Here is a 23,664-nt window from a genome sequence, read left to right on the forward strand (position 1 = left end):
CTACTATTAATGGGCGTCCACAAATTAAACAGAACTAGAAGCTGTTATTTAGCACAATATATTAAATTCCAAATGTGTTAAGATACTGATTATTACATAACAGGGTCAATGAAAGCACTACACTGAACATCTTCTAATAACCTTTCTTTCAGATGTACTTTATATAGCAGAAGTAGAATATAAGGGTAGGGGATTATATATGTGCAATGAGAGTGAAACTCTCAAATCTGGCATGAAAACTAAATAATCAGGGTTTTATGTGGCTATTCTGCCTGGCTGTTGGCAGGAATTAAATCCACCACAACTACTCGGCAGCACTGTTCCTCTAATGTCCTTACTATAGGATTCCAGATTACAGGACATGTTCAGGCTTGAGTATCGTGACCTCTTCTTTGACTCACCCCTCAGCATTCTTCTCAACCCAGTTATGCTATAGCTGGTATACTGTTAGCCTTCCTGGTACTCAAGCTGACAGGAAGCCTGCTTTGCTCAAACTGGTCAAGGTTCCCCACTGCAGAACACATAGAGGAGATCAAAAACCAAAGAGCTGATCTGAGCCTTCATCTCAAAATTGACCTAATTATTTCTCGGCTATGAACAATTTTGGTTAATTTTAATACTCACTACTGAACCACTCTGCACTTGCTGTTTCCTGACAGAAGAGAAAATACTCAGGCATTAAGAGAAAACTTTCTAATGGTATTTCTGACATGACTGGAAGCACCAGAAAAAGTTCTAGAAATTTCACTCTAAAGCTATTTCCCAGGCCTATGTTACAGACCCTCGAGGTGTAGATACAGTAGTTCAGGTAAGGCCTGGCTCTAAATTAAACCTTTTAACATGTGCTCATCATTCAAGAATTTGACCTTAAAGAATGGTTTCTGTTTCTTGTTTGTTGATAAAGGTATTGTGTATTCTGACTGCTGAACTGGGAGGGATTAAAAACAGTGTCTTAAATGCCACGCCGGCAAGGCATCTAAACACATGCTTAATTTTAAGCCCATGAGTACTGCTTAAACTCATTGGGACTATTCATATGCCAAAAGTTAAGGATATAATTAGTATTAAAAAGCTCCATGAATCTAATTAAGAATTTCTTGACACGTGGGGCCAGATTTCTTTAAAAAAAGAGGACGAGCCATGAAATGTAATTATTATATTTATAATGCCTATAATTTAGATGCAATTTTCTACACGTTTGCTATGGCTGTTAAGTCACATAATTTTAGTAGATAATAGCTTTCCCGCCATGTCCCAAGTACTTGGGATGTTGTATATATACACACAAAATAATTAAAAACAAAAGACTGTTCTACTTTAGGCTGAAGTCACTTTTAGCACACTCATTCATGAGTTTTGTTTATGAGTACACTGGTCACTTGAAACATAGTGAATTTGCTAGGTTATTTTTCTTTTCCTAAGGAGAATGAAAAAAGTTTACATTTTGAAGATGAAACACTACACGTTACCCCAGGGACTATATTCCCATTGAAGTTAAGAGGAGTTTGGCAATTGATTTCAATGAACCAATATTTAGCTTATATGTACTTAAAACAGTTGATCCTTGAGCCAGTACACCATGTAACATCCCTCTCTTTAAAATTCCTTGTCAAAACCCACTCATGGCTGCAAAATTCCAAACAATGACCCATCATGATTTTTTGCAAATCTTGCTGATTTCCTAACTCACACTGAGTAGCACCTTATGCCACAGGTAGCCCCACGGAATTCAGTTAGGCTACTCCTGCAGTAGGCTGGTATTCAACACGAGTAAAGGGATCCAAAACCGGTGCTAAATTAATTAGGTGCACCCCTGTCATTTATTTTAATTCATACTGAGCAGCAAATTCAAAAAAACAAAGGTAGATTTATTTTCAACCAGAACATGAATCAACTCAGAAAAAAGAGTGGAGGTGTTAATACAGTGATGACAACACAATGAAAAATAGTTCCTGGATGGTTTCAGATGTTAATTTTTTATCGTAATTTACCTAAAGAGCATATTGATTTTAAAATAACTTTTTTATGCAAGTGTTTAGAGTTCATGATATACCTCTCTCATTCATTATTTCATTTAGCAGAAAATCACACTCTTTATCTTTTGGGTGTGTATAATTTCTCCATGTTATGGCTCCAATCTAGCAAGTGTGTAAATGTAAGCACTTGAGTTGCCCCATTGACATCAGTGGGACTATTCAGATGCTTAATATTGTAACTTCCTTGACTGCTTTGCTAATTCAGTTATTAAATTCATTAATGTGACATAATATATGCAGTACACCTAATGTATTACACACTAAATCATATATTCCTCTAGTAAAGAGAGTGGAATGGGACATGAGGCCAAGAAATTCTCTGATGTTCTCTCAAAGGAGTTCCTAAGAATTGGTCCCTTCCCATGGGACAGGTTTGGTGGACTGTGGAGGAGGCAAAGGACACCGTTTCTAAGCCTATGAGAGATGGAAGATTTCAAGGAGCTCTACAGTCATGGTCTACCCCAGTTGTGCTTGCATTGTAGTCCCTCATAATGGGGATGGGGAAATGGAAAGTTGGAGTTTGTTGTAACTAGACCAGATTAAAATACTCCAGAATTTTGGAGGAGTTTGAATTCTATATCCAGACAGCCTTAAATCTCAAAATTCACCTCTCTAGAGTATATCAACAACTTTAAAGACTAATATCATAATCCCATGTAAATGTGTAAGCAGGCTGGTAAATGTCTCCTACTATAATTACTCTGTGCCATCGCAGGTTTATTACTATTATAAAAAGGCTTTTACAAAAAAATTATCAATTTTTATGTAGCTAAACAATCAAAATAATTTATGGGCCTGCTCATGATTCAAAGCTGCACTGGTACTATCTGCTCCATCATTATGTCTCTGACTAAAAATTCATAGTCTTATTTTGGTCCCTATCATCTTAATGCAAACTAGGAACCGGAGTATTGGAGATGGCGGGAGGGGGGAAGGGGGAATAATTCCAGCCATCTTGCTTTGAGGAAGAGAGCCATTGGGCCAGTCACTGCAGCAATAGCTCTTGGTGGAGTAAATCTTTTAAAAGAAAGAAAGAGAGAGATGCTAAGTACTCAGGCATAAAACTTGATCTTTTGGAAGTTCAGGCGAACGCTCTCTCTTCAATCTGAAGGCAAAGGACAGCAGTTTATGGTGAGCCTTAAACTGCCATTCATGATTTAAAAGGTGAGGGCCAAATTCTGCCCTCAGATACATGGGTAGAAAGATGTCTGGGAATAGAATTTGGCCCTGTAGGTTTGGGAATAAAAACTGCCAATTAAATAGGCTAAAACCAAAAACCCAGGCTCTGAACACCCTCAAATTTTGGAGAACTACAGATCCTGAATTGAACTCTGTCGATGGACCCATCTGTGCTCACATTCATATCTATTCTCTCCCAAAATGTATTAATACAGATATTTTATGGCCCCTGTGTTACATTCTGAGCTGTAATCCAGACAGGTGAAGAGTTGTATCACCTCATGCCTTATAACCCTTAAGTTCCTTAAATCTTTGTTACTGTAGATCTCTGCCTGGGATGTCCGCAGTCAGCAACAAGCATGCACTGAATGTCTCTCTATTGGACAGCCCTGGTCCAAGGCTTTGGGTCCAGAAGCCTGTTTGCAATACCACAGACTTCCCCTGGTCTCCACTAGCCTTTGTTAACAACTGGTGAGGTGACTCCACACTCTTCTCAGCCCTGAATTTTCCCCAAAAAGTATGTTCTTAAATGCCCTGTCCAATACCCCTGTAGAGGAATGTTAAGGTTTGTCATGCCTTTACAGAGTCAGTATCCAACAGTTTGTTACTTTAACTGGAATTACCAAACAGTTCAGTTCAAACACAACACTGGATTGGTTTAGATTAAAATAAAACAAATTTATGTAATTCCAGAGAGATTTTAAATGAGTACAAGTATAAGGATTAAAGTTAGAAATGGTTACAACAGACATAAAGATAAAATACTTTCTAGTAACTAAAACTTAACAAGCCAGACTTGGTTCAAGTTAAAATCCTCACTGCATGTTTCCATCAAGATGGCTAATGGAACTCCTGGGTCAGGGTCTACCAAAATGAAAGGGGTGGTATCTTTGTCTTCTTAGGTGAAAGATAGAAATTTTGGATTCAGTACCCCTCTCTTTTATAGTCCATTGAATCTTTAAAAGGGATGCTACTGAGGGATCCTCCCAGATAAAATTATATTTCCAGCTGTGAGGAAGGCAAAATGGAATCTGTTTGAAGTGAGTGTCCTGCTGATTCTTCCCCGATGGGGTTCTTTATTAAAATGCAAATTATTTAGTTCCTGCCCCCTCCAATGCAATGGAATGAACACTAGACATATGATTGTCAATCTTCTTCCCTGCCGTGATAGCGTGAGGTTTGCCTCCACCCCTTGTTAGCTTGATGGGTCAGTTTACACAAAAAGTAAATACATTTTCACTGTTTTTCAAAGTACATTGGAAGTAACTCCCAAGTGGGGAAACTTTTGTCCAGGGTACAGTAACTCCTGCTTAGCTGGCAACACATATTAATAATTATAATTTCATTTTAGTTTATGTCCATGACTTTGCATCAGTTGCTTGCACCTACATTATGTAATGATATTAATAACCAGTGAATGATGAGCTTTTCATTGACTTTGCATCACTTGCTTGCACCCACATTATGTAATGATATTAATAACCAGTGAGTGATGAGCTTTTCATTGACACCTTGCATGATGATAATTAGCTACATTTCATGGTGTTAAATAATTGGGGTACGTTTGAACTGATTAATCCAGCTGCAATTAATTACCAGATATTTGGATGCACCCTTGTCTTCAAGCTGTTCTTAATGTCACATCACGTGAGGATGTTTTTGTTCCTCCATTTGCATAGCCCATGCAGGGGCTGGGCAGAATTTCAGGCCTTGCCTTCTGAGGAATTGCAGGGGCTTCATCTCTGCTCCCAGGGGAAATATGGTGCCTTAAATGAAGTAGGAAGTTGGGCAATGTCTCAGAAGAGGTTTCACGTTAACCCATGGAGAGGAACCAGCACAGTGTGGGGAATAATTTATACCTAGTAAAGGAATTTATGTATCTGTCAACATGACCCCCTATGCAGGGAGTTCTGTCCAAGTAGTTACTACTGGTTCAGATGTTTGTCTCCTCCTGTTCTCTAGTGCTGAGAGATTAATTATGTAGGTGAGGTAAAGGACCACAACTGAGGTAATGTGATGATATATAAAAAGGGAATATTTAGACAGACTTTCAAGATCAATTAACTCTATCAGGATGTGACTCAGGGTATGTCTACACTGCAACACCAGAGCCCCTGGTTAGAGCATGGGTTAGAAAAGTCCTGACTTAGGGTTAAAAAACAATGAAGACACTCAAGACCAGAGTTCCCTAACACAGGTCTCACTAATCCCAGGCTTGCATAGCAGTGTAGATACACCTACAGTCTCCAAGGAGATGTAATGGAATCTCCATTATTGGGACTTTTAAAGCTATTTTGGAGAAAGTACTAGTAGGCAGGAGACTGTAGGGAGCAATCTTGCATTGTAAGGGAGATGAAGTGCATAATCTAATAGGACTTTTACACCTCCAGTTTTTATGACACTGTGAGTATTATTAGGAAGTAAAGTGGGGGAAGAGATAGCAGTTAATGAGTTAGGGCTGCTGGTTAGTTTTCAGTGTATGTTTCTTCAGCTAACAAGAAAATCTAGAAATTGCTAACCATCCACGTACAATTTCCCCCTTCAAGCATCCATTGTGAATTCAATAAAAATGATTTTGCTTAGACACACACCAGCCATCCTTGCATTTTGTGAAAGTGACAGTTAAACAGTGCTATTATGTTTACATCTGGCAGTTAGGCGATTGCATTTTGTTTACGTCTAGTGATCAGTAGCTGCAATGTGATAGGCTGTACTGCAGGGAACAGTAAAAATGTTTCTCTGTTGCTTGACTGGTCTTTGTTCACAGTAGGCTAGCAATTATAACCATAACATTTGAGGAGACATATAAAAAAGTAATAGGTCACTTCAATTTTGGTGACAAAAAAATTCCATCGTTTGATTAGTTTCAGTGTCCTGTCTGAATAAAATGTGTTTTTTTCCTTTTTTACAATTATTTCTGTGAAACACAGCTTTTTATTCCAATGGATTGAGTGACTTAGTGTCTTGCTATGCTGTACATACATTTTAAGTATAATTTGCCCACTTTTTCTCCATGTATGAACCTCCTTACGTAGTTTGATTTTTAAAGAGAATATTATGTTATAGTATATCTGCATATTGCCCAGAATAATTTTTTGAGCATGATTCTGTTAAGCTAATGGTAGATAAGGTGCATAGCATTGCAAAGAATTGTTCCCTTAGTTGCATGTTACAAAAATAATACTAACTTTATCTTTCATCAGAGGATCTCCCAAAGGGAGAAATGAGCTTGTTTCTAATATCTATCCTTTAGAAATAATAGTAATTTTGGATCCTTGGGACATGACTAGCTGATTCCCCTTGTAACAAGTGGGGCAAGAGGGAAGCCAGTTTGTCATCATTGGGAATAATGTCAGGTGGCAGCCATTTAGAAAAAGAGCACTTTGACAGTCCTTTAACCTCACTCTTAATGAAAACAAGGGATGGTAGCCATTTTGAAAGATATCAATTTTTCAAGAAATTATATGAAGGATAAAATTGTCGGCTTCCAATAGGACTGATAGTATGATTAGATTACGGCATTCCAGACAGTTGGTATTGACAAGAAAGAGGTGCCAGACATGACCTCGGACGCCAACAGTCCTACTAAGATGAAAGGATGTCTACTGGAAGGGCCTCTAATGAAATATGGGCCAGTTCTTAACATCGAAGTCAACTTTATTGTTCTCTTGTGTGAATTTTGGGTCTGAATTACAGTGTATTTGCTGGATTATTTCTATTCATAAGAGCACAGTGATGGATCAGTTGCATGCATGGAGCATAAGATTGAAGCTTAGCTTCAAAACACTTCTTGGTGAGCTAAAGGACCAGGTAGAGCTCAAAAATCAACAAGATAAAGGAGCAATGATAACTAATAGGTGGACTGAGTAATAAATGTAAGTCTACAACAATGTTGTTGTACTATATTTCCTCTTGTAAAAATTGGATAGGGACCATAGTGGACCAAATTCCACTCTCAGTTACACTATCATAAACAGGGAGCAAATCCAGTTTCAGTAGTGTTAATTTGGATTTATACCAGTGCAACTGAGAGCAGAACTTGCACTGGTAGTATTATAAATGTTTAAGTAGTTAACTATTTCTATCTATAAAATTAATAAAAAGGGAAAATTATAAGATGAGAAAGGTGATGGCAAGAGGTAATAGACAATGTTGTGCTCTCACCCCACTTGCTAGTGCCGAACCTTCGGCAAGGTATATACATATTTAACTATAGAGTATAGAGAGTTTCACTTTCTCCGTCGTATATTTTTTCCCTCTGGCTGTATGAATATTTTGGTAATGACAGTTGCCATTCATGCATCTTTCTACTGACTAACCATGATCATTCTGTAGAGGTTAAAAATCAATACTCCTTATATATTTTTGTCTACTGGTCTGCCTCGATTCAACACTATGGATGCCTGATCCATAAAGTTGTTATTATTTGTGTTACAGTAGCCTCTAGAGACACCAACCCAGATCAAGGGCCCATTGTCATCAATGTACAAATACATAATAAAAGAGTCCCTTCCCAAATTATGCCATCTAAATAGAGCGCACAGACAAAGGATGGGAGGAAGGAAGTATTATTTTCCAAATTCGATAGACAGGTAGTTCAGACACAGAGAGATTAAGTGACTTGCCCAAGATAACAAAAGAAAGATGTGGCAGAGCTGGGAATTGAACAGAGTATTCCGGGATTCCAGTCCAGTGCAATATCAACTCAGTTTCAATATCTGTCTTTATCTTCTAGGTGCTCAGTGATCTGGGCCCAGGATGTCTAAAAGATCACCGGAAGCTCCAGGATGAGCACTGTGGTTGACAACTCTGTTCCTCAGGCACAGTAGAGCTGTCCACCACAAGGTGAAATCTTTCAGGAGACCAAGCTTAATCAGTGGCAGATACAAAGCTGTGGAATGAACTCCCACAGGATCTAATAACTGTCTCAAACATCACCACCTTCTGTTCCAAGTGCAAAATGCACTTATTTGACCTTGCATTCAATAACAACCTCATAGAATGTAATCGATATTTAAAAAGTAATTTTTTTTAATAAAAATAAAATTATTTTTTCTTTGTAGAGAAAAAGAGACAAGAAGAGACTCACATGCCACATATGTTATTCATGGTGCTAAATGCACTTCTGGAAGATGCTTAGATGCTTTGGTGGTGTGGGTCATATAAGAACTTAGCATAGACTAGAATAGTGTCTTAACTATATGACTATCCTTTCTGTCTGAAGGAGATAGAATTTTCTGAACTCAATTCACCTGAAGAAATGCTCTTGGCATTGATGGATATTTTACATGGAACTAATGTGGATTATGTAATGGAGATCCACAGTGCAAATCTATCTTCTGGTTCACCCTCCAAAAAGAACTACTTCAGGAATGATATACGTCAGGAAATTTTATTTCAGTACCAGTGAATGTACTTAGGGACTAACATTAGAAGCCGTTCACCAATGGAGCTGCTTTTGACTTCACTGGGAGCTCCATGTACAGAGAGATTGCAAAAGCAGACCTTTTACCTGTTCTGTAATATAATTTACGACAAGGCATATAACATTACCCACACAGAAATGAAATTCAGCCAAAGCACAGGATCATGAAAAGCCTTGTGAACCACTTAAATTCCACTCTCAAAATAAATCTCACCTGGGATTTAAAGCAGTGCACAGATTTTGCGTGGATCCTCTGCCCAGGGTGAATTTCATCTTTGGATGAAAAATGCCATTGAAAAAACAAACAAACCTTACCTGCAGACTATAGTGGCCATAATTTTCATGTGTGCCTGGCAAGTACATGATTACAATTTCATTTACAAAATTGTATAGTTTTCTTGCCCTGTGAAGCCTGGTTTCTTTATCTATATTTCTTTCCAGAGAACCTATCTCATGAGTACTGTACCAGAATGACAAAGTACACATTCAGCTGGGCATTGATCACGTCACATTAGGCTCCTTCACTTCACATCAGATGACGTGACTGACAGAACCTGACGTCTCATGCCACAACAAGGCATGTTGCCCAGCACAGTGAGTTAGAAAGACATACTTTCCAGCAAAGTAAAATAAAATGAAATGAAATGAAATGAGAAAAGAACCCTTGTTAAGGTTCTATGCTTCAGAACAGCTCAATACCTTACTCACCTCATGTTCACCAAGTAGTTGTGAACAAGATGGGCCAGACTCATTAATTATGTGTTTTACGTTTTTGACACTTTAAAGAACAAAAGCCATTTATATTTGTTAAAAAGAAAAAGTAGATAAATAACCAATAGTTCCTGTGATAACCACTAAATGGGGGTGTGTGCGTGTGAGCACGCGCGCGTTCACTCTGACTTGAAAAAAATGGTGGTTGCTGAGGACTCACCAGCAGTCCCCACGATCGGTGCCTCCCTCTCATCTCAGTATCTCCCACCCAGTGGTGGCCCCACTGAGAAGCACCTTCCACTCCCTCCCAGCGACTCTCACCCACCGTGGATCAGCTGTTCCATGGCGTGCAGGAGGTACTGGGTGGGAGGGAGAGGAGAGAGAGTGGGGCATTCTCGGGGAGGGGGTGGAATGGGGTGGGAAGAGGCAGGGCTGGGGTGGGGCCTTGAAGGCAGAGGTGGAGTGGGGGTGGGGCTTGAGGCAGAGTGGGGTTGAGCATCCCTCCAGCACAGTAAAAAGTCGGTGTCTCTGTGTGTGCGTGTGTGTATTTAAAAGATGACAAAGTGGGTGATGTAATACCTTGTATTGGACCAACATCTGTTGGTGAGAGAGACAGGCTTTTGAGCCACACAGAGCTCTTCTTCAGGTCTGGAAAAGGTACTACAAACATCACAGCTAAATGCAAGGTGGAACAGATTGTTTAGCATAAGTAGTTAGCACATATTCTAAGTGGCCCCTTAACACCTCTGCAGTCATAGGGCAAAAAAGGGGACTTAGTGGGATAGTGATTGTTATAATAAGCCATAAATCCAGTGACTCTGTTCAGTCCATGATTTTTAGTGTCCAGAAGAGTAATAAATTTAAGTTCCCAGGCTCATCTTTCAAAGCATTGTGCATGTTTCCTTTGAGGATGAGGACTGACAGGTCAGAGACAGAGTGATCACTTTTTGAAGAGTATTCACCCAAAGTGATATGCTGTTTTTGTCTTTTATAATTTCCCTGTGTGAGTTCATTGGAGAGTGTAATGATTGCCTGGTTTCACCCACACAGTTGTTAATGGGCAACTCTGTCTTGCATTTAGCTGTGATGCTCAGAGTGCCTTTTCTAGACCTGAAGAAAAGCTCTGTGTGACTTCTAAGCTTGTCTCTCTCACCAACAGAAGTTGGTTACCAATAAAAGATATTATTTCACCCACCCCTTGTCTCTCTAATTTCCTGGGACTAACATCGCTACACCTACACTGCATATTTAAAAAGAAGGACATATATTGGGCTAAATTTCCAAAGTGTCACTCACTAATGTCACTTGCAAACAGTTAATTGGACAAAACATGTACATACACATGCAAAATAGATACTAGATTATCTGTGCACATTTTTCTTTTTGTCTGTGTAGCTTTAGCATTGCAAAAGGACATGCTTTTTTGTGTTCAGCTCAAGCACTCAACTCCAAAGTTGCCTGCTACGGTGATAGTAGTAGCGTATCTAATTTGGAAGAGAGATGACGATATTGCCTCAGGAACTGGCAGTGTTCATAGAATCAAAGCACCTTGTATCATTTATTGTGGATCTGCAGGGTGAATGCCTTATTGGAGAGCCCTCAACTGTGAGCTGAGAGCCTATAATCTTCTATCTGATTTCAAGGCTGAGGTCTAGCTCCTTGACCACATTACAGCAACCTGTGTGCTGCTTTGGCAGTGAAAAAAGGGAGTGTAGCTGTCTTAGCCAATCTCCTGAGGTGATGAAGAGTTGGTGGAGCAGCTCTACTGCTCCAACAACCTTATTGCCAACCCTTCAAAAAACAAGTGTCAAGCCACCCCAAGTCATGGGCTATTAAAAATAATATATAGGGGGATTTTTTTAATTTACTTCTGAGTTTTGAGTCTTTACTGGAAAGGTGTCTAGTGGCCTTTGGCCCAAAGTGTGTGTGAGCATTTCAGGATCAAAATTAAACCTTAAATTTACATGTAAAAATGTGGGCCTCCTCAGAGGCTGGTTGGAGGGGAACTCCCTTTACCCTTATCTTAGTTCCTAAAGAAGGGAGCTGCCATTCTATCTCTCTCTATTACCCTCCCTTGTCACTATCTAAGATCATTCACTTCCTCATTTCACTCCCACAGTCTTTGCCCCAAATCATATTTTCCCCCACTATGGTCCCCCACAATCATCTGTCCCCAGCCTCCACATACATTTTCCCTCTGGCACCAGCTATTCTCCTGCATCCCCTTCAGTCTTCTACTGCACCTCTTCATTCTACTTCCAGCACTCCACATTCTCATGCCCAACATCTTCCTTCTGAACCCCAGGGTCCTTCGTATTCCCCAGCACCTGCTCAGTATCTCCTTGCCCTCTCAGACTTAATCCTAATTCCACATTGCCTTGAGCCCTCTCGCTGCCCCTCTGCACCTCCTCAGGCTGTGTCCTGTTTCCCACATTAGCCTCATAGTTTCCTGTCAAGATCACTATCTAAAGAGTCCAGGAGAGGGCCATCATCCCTGAGGGCAGGCTGTCTTCAGTTTCATTGAAAACAGTAGGACATGGCAGCCATTTTTATTAGGGGAATTCTGACTTCCCAGTGCAAAGCCTTTTGGAGATGGCAGCCATCTTGGCTGAGAGTAGTTTGGCTTTCATCACAGTGAAAGTAATGGACAATAGCTGTCATTCTAAATGAGGGAAATTTTGAAGCCAGTAATCTGAGATCGCATGAGACTTCAAACAAACAGACACCAAATTTTACGAGACTAATGATGGAGTCACAAGAATTAGCACACAGCCCAAAATCCAACAGAAGTGGCATTCCCAGTTGGGTACAATTTAGAGCAGCAGTGAGGAATTCTAAGTTGTCAGCCCTAGGATTAGGTTATTGCTGATATAACAAGAAGCTACCTTTCCCTCTTCCTTCAGTTCTGTGCTAAGTAGGGTGACCAGGCAGCAAGTGTGAAACATCAGGACAGGGGGTGGAGGGTAATAGATGCCCATAGAAGAAAAAGCCCCCAAAATCAGGACTGTTCCTATAAATCAGGACATTTGGTCACCTTTGTGCTAAAACCAGCTCAGATGCCTTCTGCCCTGGGAGCCAATGGGAATTGAGGTCACTCAGCTCCTTACAGGTACAGGCCCTGTCTATCCTCGGAAGCAGAGTATTATAAATCTCTTTCCATTATTTTTATTTCTGATGGCATACAGCACTCTATCTGATTTTTCCATCATTAAACACATTTTATTTGATTTGCAGTGCATTAGCTAAGCAAACATTTCTGTAATGATAAACTTGAACCTGACTACAATTTGATAGTATTTAAGTAAACATTCATATTCCCAGATTAAACCCTAATGTTTGGTTTGGTCTTCACTACAGTAAAACAGGAATGCCTGAATTTTGACTAAAATATAGATCTAAGAACCACATTCAAAACACCTGAAATGCTATAAATGCCTATAATCCCTTTTTTATCTAATGAGAAGTGCCCTGCATGTCCTCACAATCTCTAAAGGTCTTAATGTAGGAGATGACAAATATTTACTAGGGCTAGTACTCGAAGGATATTGATGATGTAACATTTATCTAGAAATGGGACAAAGAGATCATGTTTCATGAGATTTAGGTGGTCTGGGTTCAAGAGTAAATCTTTCCAAGAATTTAAGATTAGAATTTCAAGAAGCAAAATGTGGCAAGATTAGGTGAAGGAATTACCTCAAGGTAGGCTACAAACATTGAGACTGAGATTCTAAGCGTTTGTGACTATTGCAGAATCAAAGCTATAGCTGCTAAATCAAAGTCAGACAAGTGGATGATCACTCTAGTCTCTTTACTCTTTGGAAATATAATAACCTGAATTTAATAACTCTGAGTATATTCAAGCAATTTCTCTAAGTATGTACAGAGAGCCAAATTTTGCGCTTAGATAAACAGGTACAGCCAGGGGCGGCTCTACATATTTTGCTGCCCCAAGCACAGCAGGGATCCTTCAGCGGCGTTTCTGCGGGAATGTCCTCCCCGGTCGCGGATTCAGTGGTGGTTCTGCGGATGATCTAGCAGTCCCGCATGTTCAAAGTACCCGCCGCCCAATTGCCGCTGAAGCCATGGGACCGGCAGACCTGCCGCAGAAACGCCACCAAAGGCTGCCTTACTGCCACCCCTCCACCCACACGCCGTTCCCCTCCACTCCCCGGCTTGCCGCCCCAGACATGCGCTTGCTGCACTGGTGCCTGGAGCCACCCATGGGTACAGCACCCACTGACATAAGTGGAAGCTGCACTTTTATATGATATCTGAAGGCAGAATTGGGAATAATTTTCTGAAATTACATTTTTTCTGACAGTCCTTCCTGCTGAAAAAGTATGGAAAAAATATTTTTAAAAATAGGCTTTTGTGGTTAGTCTCTTAAATTCACAGACAGGCACCTGGGCTGACTTTCAACTGTGATGAGGACCCAGCAGCTCTTATTGACTTCAGTGGGAGCTGCTGGGGGCTCAACACCTTTGAAAATCAGGCCACATATTAATGGCTTGCTTTAAGAACCTATCATTAGGCATCCATTTCTGGAAAATCTTGGTTTATGTATGTCTGTTTATATGTATATACAATAGAGAGCATTTTAAAGGTTATCACACAGTGATACATGAGATACTATAATTCTGTGTGCTTTGAATAAGAAAGAACTGTGATATCTCAGAAACCTCTGTGTGATAAGTTGACAAGTGTTGACATTTTAGTACTAAGTATTGTATTTATCTGCATACATACATTCATATGTTTTTGTAGGACAATGGTTAAAAATAAACAAACGAGATGATACAGCATTTTGTTTAGTCATATTGATCATTTAGGCTGAAATTTTCAGGTGTCTAAGTGGACAAGGTGCCAAACTCTCAGGCTCCTTTGAAAAGGCTAGTGATAATATCTTAGGTAATTTAGTATGTAACTAGGGTCTTTCCAAATTCACGGTCCATTTTGATCAATTTCATGGTCATAAGGTTTTAAAAAATCATAAATTTCATGATTTCAGCTATTTAAACCTGAAATTTAATGGTATTGTAATGAGGGGTCCTGATCCAACAAGGATTTTGAGGGAGTCACAAGGTTATTGTAGGGGAGGCTGTGGTACTGCTACCTGTGCTTCCGCCTGCAGAGCTGGGCCCTCAGTCTGCAGCTGCCACTGTCCGGCTGCCCAGCTCTGAGGGCGGCAGTGCAGAAGTGTCATGGTATGGTATTGCTATCCTTACTTCTGTGCTGCTGCTGACCAGGAGCTGCCTTCAGAGCTAGGCGCCCAGCCAACAGTAGCTGCTCTCTGGCCACCTAGCTCTGAAGGCAGCACAGAAGTAAGGGTGGCAATACCACAACCCCCGTAAAATAATCTTGTGACCCCTCCAACACCCTTTTGGGTCAGGTCCTCCAATTTGAGAAACGCTGGTGTCCCCCATGATATCTGTATAGTATAGGGTAAAAGCATACAAAAGACCACAATTCACAGAGGGAGATCAGATTTCACGGTCCGTGACACATTATTCATGGCTGTGAATTTGGTCAGGCCCTATATATAACTATTCTATACAAAGAATTACATTATAAGATTTTAAAGCTTAATGGTTAAGAACTCAAAAGTCAGAAAATGATAATTTGAAGTTGTAAGTGCAACCTTGACCTTTGTGTATGTCCATTATTATACAGTCATTAATGACATGAGCACATAAGTTACTATTTTTTCAAATACCATAATATCACACATTTTTTCTAAGATTTATGTGGAATCTTGAAATATTTTTTCTTTTATACTCTCACTATTCTCATAATCAGACAAGCCATAGTACATCTTCTTTTTCTTGGAATTTTTATGCATGTTCTTTTCATTCTATAATATGCATTTTAATTATTAAGTCAGAAGCCATTTATTTATTCTACATTTTCTTTTCAACCAGTAGCACTCATTTCTTTAGGTTTAATTCACAGGACTAAAACAAAGAGAACTTAGTTACAAATGTAGATGGCCTATTATGTGTCTATCCTGGGTCCATAATTAGGGCTGAGTTGAATTTTGTACTTAACCCAAGGATTCAACCATTTTTTTATATAAATAAGGAATACAACATACCCATCTCAAAATTACAGCCCTTACTCTTTGAGTACAGAATGATTTTTTCTGATTAATTTACAAGAAAATCAATTAATCGCTGAATTAATATTAATTTTAAAATAAGTCCTTTAAGAAATTTAACACCATGTCTCAAACCATTTTTCTCCCTGAATGATCCCAGTAACAGAATAATATAGCATGCTAAACTCCGCATATAGTTTAAATTCACTGAAATCTTGTGGATTGGCTACATGTAAAGTGTTTGGGGTTTTTCTGCTCTATTATTGTTCGTACTGAAAGTTTCTCATTTGGTAGAAGCTGACAAATAATTTTATCCTTTACAGAATTCCTTGAAAAATTGATCATTTTCAAAATGGCTACCATCCCTTGCTTCCATTAAGAGAGACGTTAAAGAACTGTAAAGGTGCTCTTTTTCTAAATGGCTGCCACCTGCCATCACTTCCAATTATTACAAACTGGCCTCCCCCTTGCCCCACGTGTTATAAAGGGAATCAGCATCATGTGAACTAAAGTAAGATCCATATTTTTTAAACTGAAATCAACCATCACACACTGAACATATCAATATTTCTCCAGCTGAAGTCAATAACAGAAACATTCCAAGATTTGACCCTAAATGATCCATAACAAACGTTATTAATGGTTTTGCTAAAATATAAGCAGATCTTTTCAAATCTAGCAGATGAGAACAGTTTTAAGGAGATTTAACTATGAAGGTTCTTTAAACTATAAAAAAAATCTTAACGGTACTAAGGGCCAGATTTTTTTAACGCATTTAGGCATTTAAATATTAGGGCGTTTTGCACCTAGACACTTCTATTGGCATCTTAACAAACGTAAAAGCCTTTAAAAAAAATCTCTTCCTAAGCCCTTCTGTGCCACAGTGAAACAAGGAATATTAGAAAAAGCTAAACATTTACATTCATTTAATGATTTGTAATTCAAAAACAGTGGAATGAATTTTCTTCAGTCTTTGCAGAGACAACCTTCTTTGCCATCTAATGAAATCTGGCAAAGTAACCAGGCCAAACAAATGTTCTAACGCAAAATTAGAAGGGATACACAACGGGATTGTATAATGTTTCATTGTAACTCTGGAAAGGTTAATGTCTCTCCATAGTACATTATAAACATACATCACATAAGGAATGGTGTAGTGCAAAAGATTTTATCAATATGAGTTTGAGATGAGTACATTATACATGAGTGATGAAGCCATGGGTGAGTTATACAGGTAATTTCAAACAAGTACTGAAAAAAAATTTTTTACACCATATGATCATCATTGTATATTGCCAACCTCAAGCATTCAAAAATCACGTCAGGCCTCAAAATCATGAAACTGCTTTAAAAATCATGAAATTTTAAAAAGTGATAAATATTTGGTTATTTTTACTTGTCTTTCAGTTTGTGAGCCTTTAGGGTTCACATTTCAAACTTTTCTCTGAAGCCATAAGGACTAGAAACTTACCTTATTTGTTTAAAGGAAAGCTGCCGTTCTCCCTTAATCACTTGACTCCAGGAACTGGGGATTGAAGAAAAGCACCAAATATTATAAGATTAGTGATAAAATTACAAAGAGTTGGAAACACTGTGACATGTATGTCATAGATATCACATATGTTACAGAGAAAACTATTCTACATATGTTTCAGACCGTTTTTAAATATTTTATTGGAACTATTTATTTTATCTTTCCAACTGTGAAGCCTTCATTGCTATGACTCTACTGTACACCACTCAAAGGGAGCCATAAAAATCTCTACAAATGATTTAAACAAACCTAAAAATGTCAGAATGTTAGAACCTCTGATCTCTTTCCCTTGCAATGCTGGAAGTGAATGCTGTGTATCCGTTTGGGCATCTAGAAATATTTCATGTCCAAGGGGACAAGGCTCCTATTTCTAATCCTGCAAGGGGATAACATAACAGATTTAAATGTGTGACATTTGTACATACAACTGGAGCAGGACTGAATCTTGCCAATTCTCCATGTTGGACAAATGTAATTTGGAGCAGAAGGGGATATCAATATTTATGGGAAAAGGAAAAATATGACTTTGGCAGCTTGATTAAAAACAAAACCAAACCACTACATCCCAGTTGCTGGAGATTGCTAGTGATGGGGAGTCAGCAGATGGCATGAAGTCAATGAGGCTGGCTCTACAGCACTCATTCCTGACCACCTCACACTGGGTACAAGACAGCACAAGTAAGTGGTTTGAGAAAAGTAATTTAGTACACGATAATACTGGACCTGACAATACAGGACCACCCTTATATATACAAAGTAGTACCTTACTTATCTAAGTAGCCTCATCCTTGGTGTGATTCACTGTGAGAAAGGCAGTGCTTAATTTGTAATGAAAGAGGCGCCGGGCTCAATCAATTGTTTCACTTTCATAACTGATGCAACAAACCCAGAGGTGCCGGGGCTATGAACTGCCAAGCCTAGAGGTTCTAGGGCTCTGCACGGATTAAACACTAGAGAAAGCTCAGTAGTGTCAAACCTTTGGTTCATATGTATACACAAACATAGTTGTGCCCACACACAATTACACACCTTTCTGCCTCTCCCATCTGCTTTTTGAGGAATAACTTACTGTTTACTTTACCATTTGAAAGAGAATATCTAGCTGAAGAAAAGGTATATATTTTACAATGTATTGGGGTAATTTTTCTCTGGAACTTGTGACCCAGGATGTGTAACTGATGTCTATAGAGGTGACATGGCTGGGTATGACACTCATGAATTATGAGGGCAGATGTCACTTTCAAGTGACATGTTTTCCATAACCCACTGCCTCTCTTTGTGTAACTTTCAAATGGAATCTATAAAGCAGCTGCTCATCTATTTAGTCTTGGGCAGGGCATAGAAATGCAAGTCAGACCTCAAATTTGGTTTGTCATTTGCCGTCTCAAAAGGAGATGTGATTTATGTTTATAATAAAATATTTGAAATGTCATTTAATAGAAAAACAAATGGCAGTTAGATCCCCATGAGCGAGGAAAGAGGTTGTGGAACTTTGAGTTAGACATTTTTGTCTGATCACACTTTAGGTTACGTATTTTTATTCCAATTGTAAAAATTATCTCCCTTGACATATCTTTTCCATTATTTTTGTTAAAGGGTATTCATCAGCTGTGTTAATGATGACACAAAATTGTAATATATGCATTAAACATTTAAGTTTTAATATGTTAACATGACATAAGATGTGAATAATAACAATGTTTTATATATGAAGTGAAAACATATTTTATGTTAGAAATAGTTAGAATGCCTGGCAAGTGACTTATATCCATAACAATTTCATTTAAATATTGCTTTTGCACTCATCTATCTTAGATGCAATTTTATATCCTTTTTAAAAATTCATTTCTGCATGACCTCTTTGAGGCTGCAAACTAGTGCCTCTAGCCTACATATTCAATTGCACTTGTACTTGTTCCTATTCAATTACCTTTCAAAGTGCAGAAACGAGCAAGTGTCCAGCCCTGAACTGCATTTACCATGCTAGGTCTCTTCAGGAATTACAACTTCTCTTCAGTGACACAGTAATAAAAGTAAAAGCAAGACAGAAGCCCATCAAATTGCTAAAATATAATGGTCTACATGATTTGATTAAGATCTTGCTTGATTTGGGTGCCAGATCTCTTAGAGTGACCAGGTTGTTCCTAATATCAGATGACATTATCCCGAATCTTGGGCAATGGTAGATTATTATTATAACATTATACCATAGTATATACTGCATGTGTCCTTTTTCAAAACTTTATTGGTGACTTATGGCTCCACACTGACAGGTCTCAGAAGCACTAAGGGGAAGGGACATTTATGAATCCATAGACCTCAGTGGGACTTATTTATTTATTTCTTTGATAACTTCTGCAGGTCTGGTCACCCTATTCTCCAACAGAGCTGCTCAGAAAAATAGTTAGCAAAAATCTTCATTTCCATTCTGCACTGAAATGTCATCATCATAAAAACTTCCTAGCTCTCTCTATGGTGCAGGGACAACTGAGATTCTGCTCTTTGTTCTCCTTTGCACAGACGTTAATTAATGCATGTTTTCCTGGTTTGGCAATGCAAGTGATTCTTAAAGGGAACTTATTATACCACTGAGATACATACTGGTACTTAGGTGTATAGCCAAGATTCAGACTTTTGTATAAACCATTGACATCCAAATTAAGATTAAAGACAAAGTTTGGACAGAACAAACAGACACTCTTGTATATTAATTCTGTTGAGCATTTATGGCTCAGAGTACAGTATTTAGAGAAAATTCATCACAATTCAAGTAAAATGACACTAAGGGAGACAATGCATTTCAGCAGGAGTTTGGCTTCCTCCCAACACCTCAGGCAGATTTGTAAAGTTAAGGAAGTGGTCAGGAAGGGAAGCCAAGGAAGAGCAGCTGACACCCACATGCCATGGAGAGGAAAAAAAAAATTCCTTGGGCAGGCTATCGGATCACTTCTTTACACAGAATTCCAGTAGAATTTGACATTGTATTTGAGCACAGAGGAGAAAGCAGCCCAGAAGGAAAATGTTCTTAAAGATGCAACTGAGGCAGGAATAGTGAATATGCTCATATCAAATTGCACGTGGGCTACATTTTTACTTTAACAAATATAAGATCTAATTTGCCTCTGTGTTTAATAGTCTGTGCTATGTAATGTCAAACCCTTAAAATATGTACAGTCTTGTTAATTCTAGTCAAGGCCTTTGATCTTTTCCTTTGATCTTTCCTATGTGTAGCTTTTAAATAAAATCCCTTCTGAATGTGGCATGGTACAGCATCTATAAAAATGGATTTTTCCCATGTTTTCTATATCATTCACAATTAAACACATCTTTTTACTGCAAAAACAGATGGAATAAAATTTATTTTCAGGGAAGAAGTCTATTCCACAGGGTGAATTTCTCATTCTTTTTTAGCTGTTTTTATAAAACATCTGAGCAAGTTTAGAAGGGTCAGAATGATTATTCTATCTACAGAGACACTTCGATGACTGAGTCATTTAAGGAAAATTATGAAATGGAACACTTTTTTTCCCTCTGGTGCTCAATAATTTATGCTTTGGAATGGTTTCATCACCGAATATTCTTCAAATCATTAAACTGAACTGCAGAAAATGGGGCAAAGCCATCAGAAGAAAAGGTCAGTTATGGAAATAGTGTTATTGCTTTTATGGTATTATTAATACTTACTGACATGGCTGTATTTGGAGGGGCAAAACCAATCATTAGCCTATATAGGATAGATGTAAGGTCTCAGACATGAACACAAAAGGAGAACATCATTATTGTAAAAGTGAATGCAGTAACTATGAACAGGAAGAGACAGAGAGAAGGAGAGACAGGCTCCTGAGCTGAAAAAGCCATACACATAAAAACTAATTCTTAGCAGGCTACTGTATCTGTTGCCAGGAATCTACATGGTGGTATTGTTATCCATTTCTAGGCTGCATATGGGTACCAACTCTGTAGATCATTTTGATGTCTGAAGAACAGCCAGCAAGCTTTGTCTTTAATTTTAGAAAGAATTAACTTGGCTAAGTGTTAAAATGAAAAAGTATTTGTCTCCCTTTGAAACCTGTGTAATTGTAACATTTACAACGTGTTAGCTATTAATGTCTATTTAAAGCACATTGCCACTCAGGAAAAGTTGTCATGTAATTCCTATTGTTTTCAAGTTGAATTGCTTGCATGAAGATTGTAAAGAGCCTTTACAAGTATCTGTTGTGGCAGAGAGCTCAGATGGGGCCCTTTCTCTTAATGGAACTTTTGGCACTGACACAGAAGACCAGGGCTGGTGTTTCAGAAAATGGAAAGAATCTCCTTAGATCAAAACCTTAATCAAATGCATCAATTTAAGAGGAATTAGTGCTTTGATAAACCATATGATAGGTGACTTAAAAATATGCCTAAGATACATGATCAGTTTGATTAAATTCATAAACTGATTATTTCCATAACAGAGAGATAAGTTGGGTGAGGTAATATCTTTTACTGGGCCAACTTGTGTGGGTGAAAGAGACAAGCTTTTGAAAGACCTGAAGAAGACTTCTGTGTAAGCTTGATAGCTTGTCTCTTTACCCATACAAGTTGGGCCAATGAAAGATATCACCTCATCCACTTTGTCTCTAATTCCATAATATCTGATTAAATTCCATATGGAAATGAATTGCATAACATCAGAGATGTGCAGACTATTTTAGGGGGGAGGTATAGCTCAGTGGTTTGACCACTGGCCTGATAAACCCCAGGTTGTGAGTTCAATCCTTGAGGGGGCCATTTGGGGAACTGGGGTAAAAATCTGGGGACTGGTCCTGCTTTGAGCAGGGGGTTGGACTAGATGACCTCCTGAGGTCCCTTCCAACCCAGATATTCTATATCAGCAAATGGGGCTTTGACACATCCCACTAAACCTGATTTGAAATTTTTAAAACTGCTGAAAAAGATCACCTATATGTTTTTTTACTTGGTTAAATATAAACAATCTTAATTTTGAATATCCTCCTCCTGCTCCTATTGCAGTCAATTTAAGATGTGTCTTTAACTTCAATAGGAGCAGGACTACACCTTTGCTTTTCAATACACACCAGTTATGAGATTTCCTGGCACTTTTCTAACTGCCAGAAACAGTTTGACCAAGATTTTAAAACATTGGAGCCTAAATAAGTAATCTGATTCTCAAAGGCAATCAGTTGCTGCTGCTACGTGCTCAGTACCTGTGAAAATCAGACCAGTTTTTAGGTGTCTAAATATGGATATAGGAGTGTAATTTAGAGACATCATTTTGAAAGTGATGGTATTTGGCAATGATAATATAGACATGTATGGCACCTCCTTGTGGCAGATGTGCCATGCTGGTACTCGTAAAAGGGATATAGTTATTGGGTAAAAATGCATTGCAAAAGGATTTTAAAAAAAGCATCCCTTAAGAAAGCTAAGGAAGAAGAGTTCAAGGCTCCAACATCTAGTATCAGAGGGAGCCAACCTCCCTATTTTCTACAGCCCTCCTTAACCCTTGAAGCAAGGGAGAAAGGCCAGCTGACAGCAATGAGATGTCTGGGACCAGGTTGGGGATATTTGAGAAATGATTAAGGAAAAGATGATGACCTTGTCATAAACAGATAGCTAAGGGTTAATGTCTCTTTCACCTGAAGCACCTGACCAGAGGACCAATCAGGAAACCGGATTTTTTCAACTTTGGGTGGAGGGAATTGAGTGTCTAGGGTCTTTGTTTCTGGCTGCCTGCTTGCTCTGAGCTTTGGAGAAGTAGTTCTACTTTCTTATTTTCTGTTTCTAAGTGTAAGGACAAAGAGATCAGATAGTAAGTTCTATGGTTTCTTTTCTTTGGTATTTGCATGAATATAAGTGCTGGAGTGCTTTGATTTGTATTCTTTTGGAATAAGGCTGTTTATTCAATATTCTTTTAAGCAATTGACCCTGTGTTGTATCATCTAAATACAGAGAGAACATTTGTACTTATTTTTCTTTCTTTTTATATAAAGCTTTCTTTTAAGACCTGTTGGAGTTTTTCTTTACTGCAGGGAAATTGAGTCTGTACTCACCAGGGAATTGGTGGGAGGAAGAAATCAGGGGAGATTTGTGTGTTGGATTGCTAGCCTGACTTTGCATTCCCTTTGGGGGAATAGGAAAGTACTTTTTGTTTTCAGGATTGGGAACAGAGAGGGGGAGTCTCTCTGTGTAGTTTCACAGAGCTTGTGTCTGTGTATCTCTCCAGGAGCACCTGGAGGGGGGAAGGGAAAAAGGATTATTTCCCTTTGTTGTGAGACTCAAGGGATTTGGGTCTTGGGGTCCCCAGGAAAGGTTTTTCAGGGGGACCAGAGTGCCCCAAAACACTCTAATTTTTTGGGTGGTGGCAGCAGGTACCAGGTCCAAGCTGGTAACTAAGCTTGGAGGTTTTCATGCTAACCCCCATATTTTGGACGCTAAGGTCCAAATCTGGGACTAAGGTTATTACATGGTGTGCAGCTGGTGGGACTAGAATCCAGAAGCCAGTAGGAATATTATATTTTTCTTTTCTCTGCTAAGGGCTTTTTAGCAGAGAGGAACAGTTTGGTTTTAAAAGGGAACCAGAGAGAAATTTTTTTTTTCTGCTCTCTCTGGCAGTTTGTGGCTTGCATGTTAAGCAGAAGTCGTTAAGGACTATTAACAGTCTTTTGTCACACAATAGCACTCC

Source organism: Gopherus flavomarginatus, chromosome 2, assembly GCF_025201925.1.
Source record: "Gopherus flavomarginatus isolate rGopFla2 chromosome 2, rGopFla2.mat.asm, whole genome shotgun sequence".
NCBI classification, from domain to species: domain Eukaryota; kingdom Metazoa; phylum Chordata; order Testudines; family Testudinidae; genus Gopherus; species Gopherus flavomarginatus.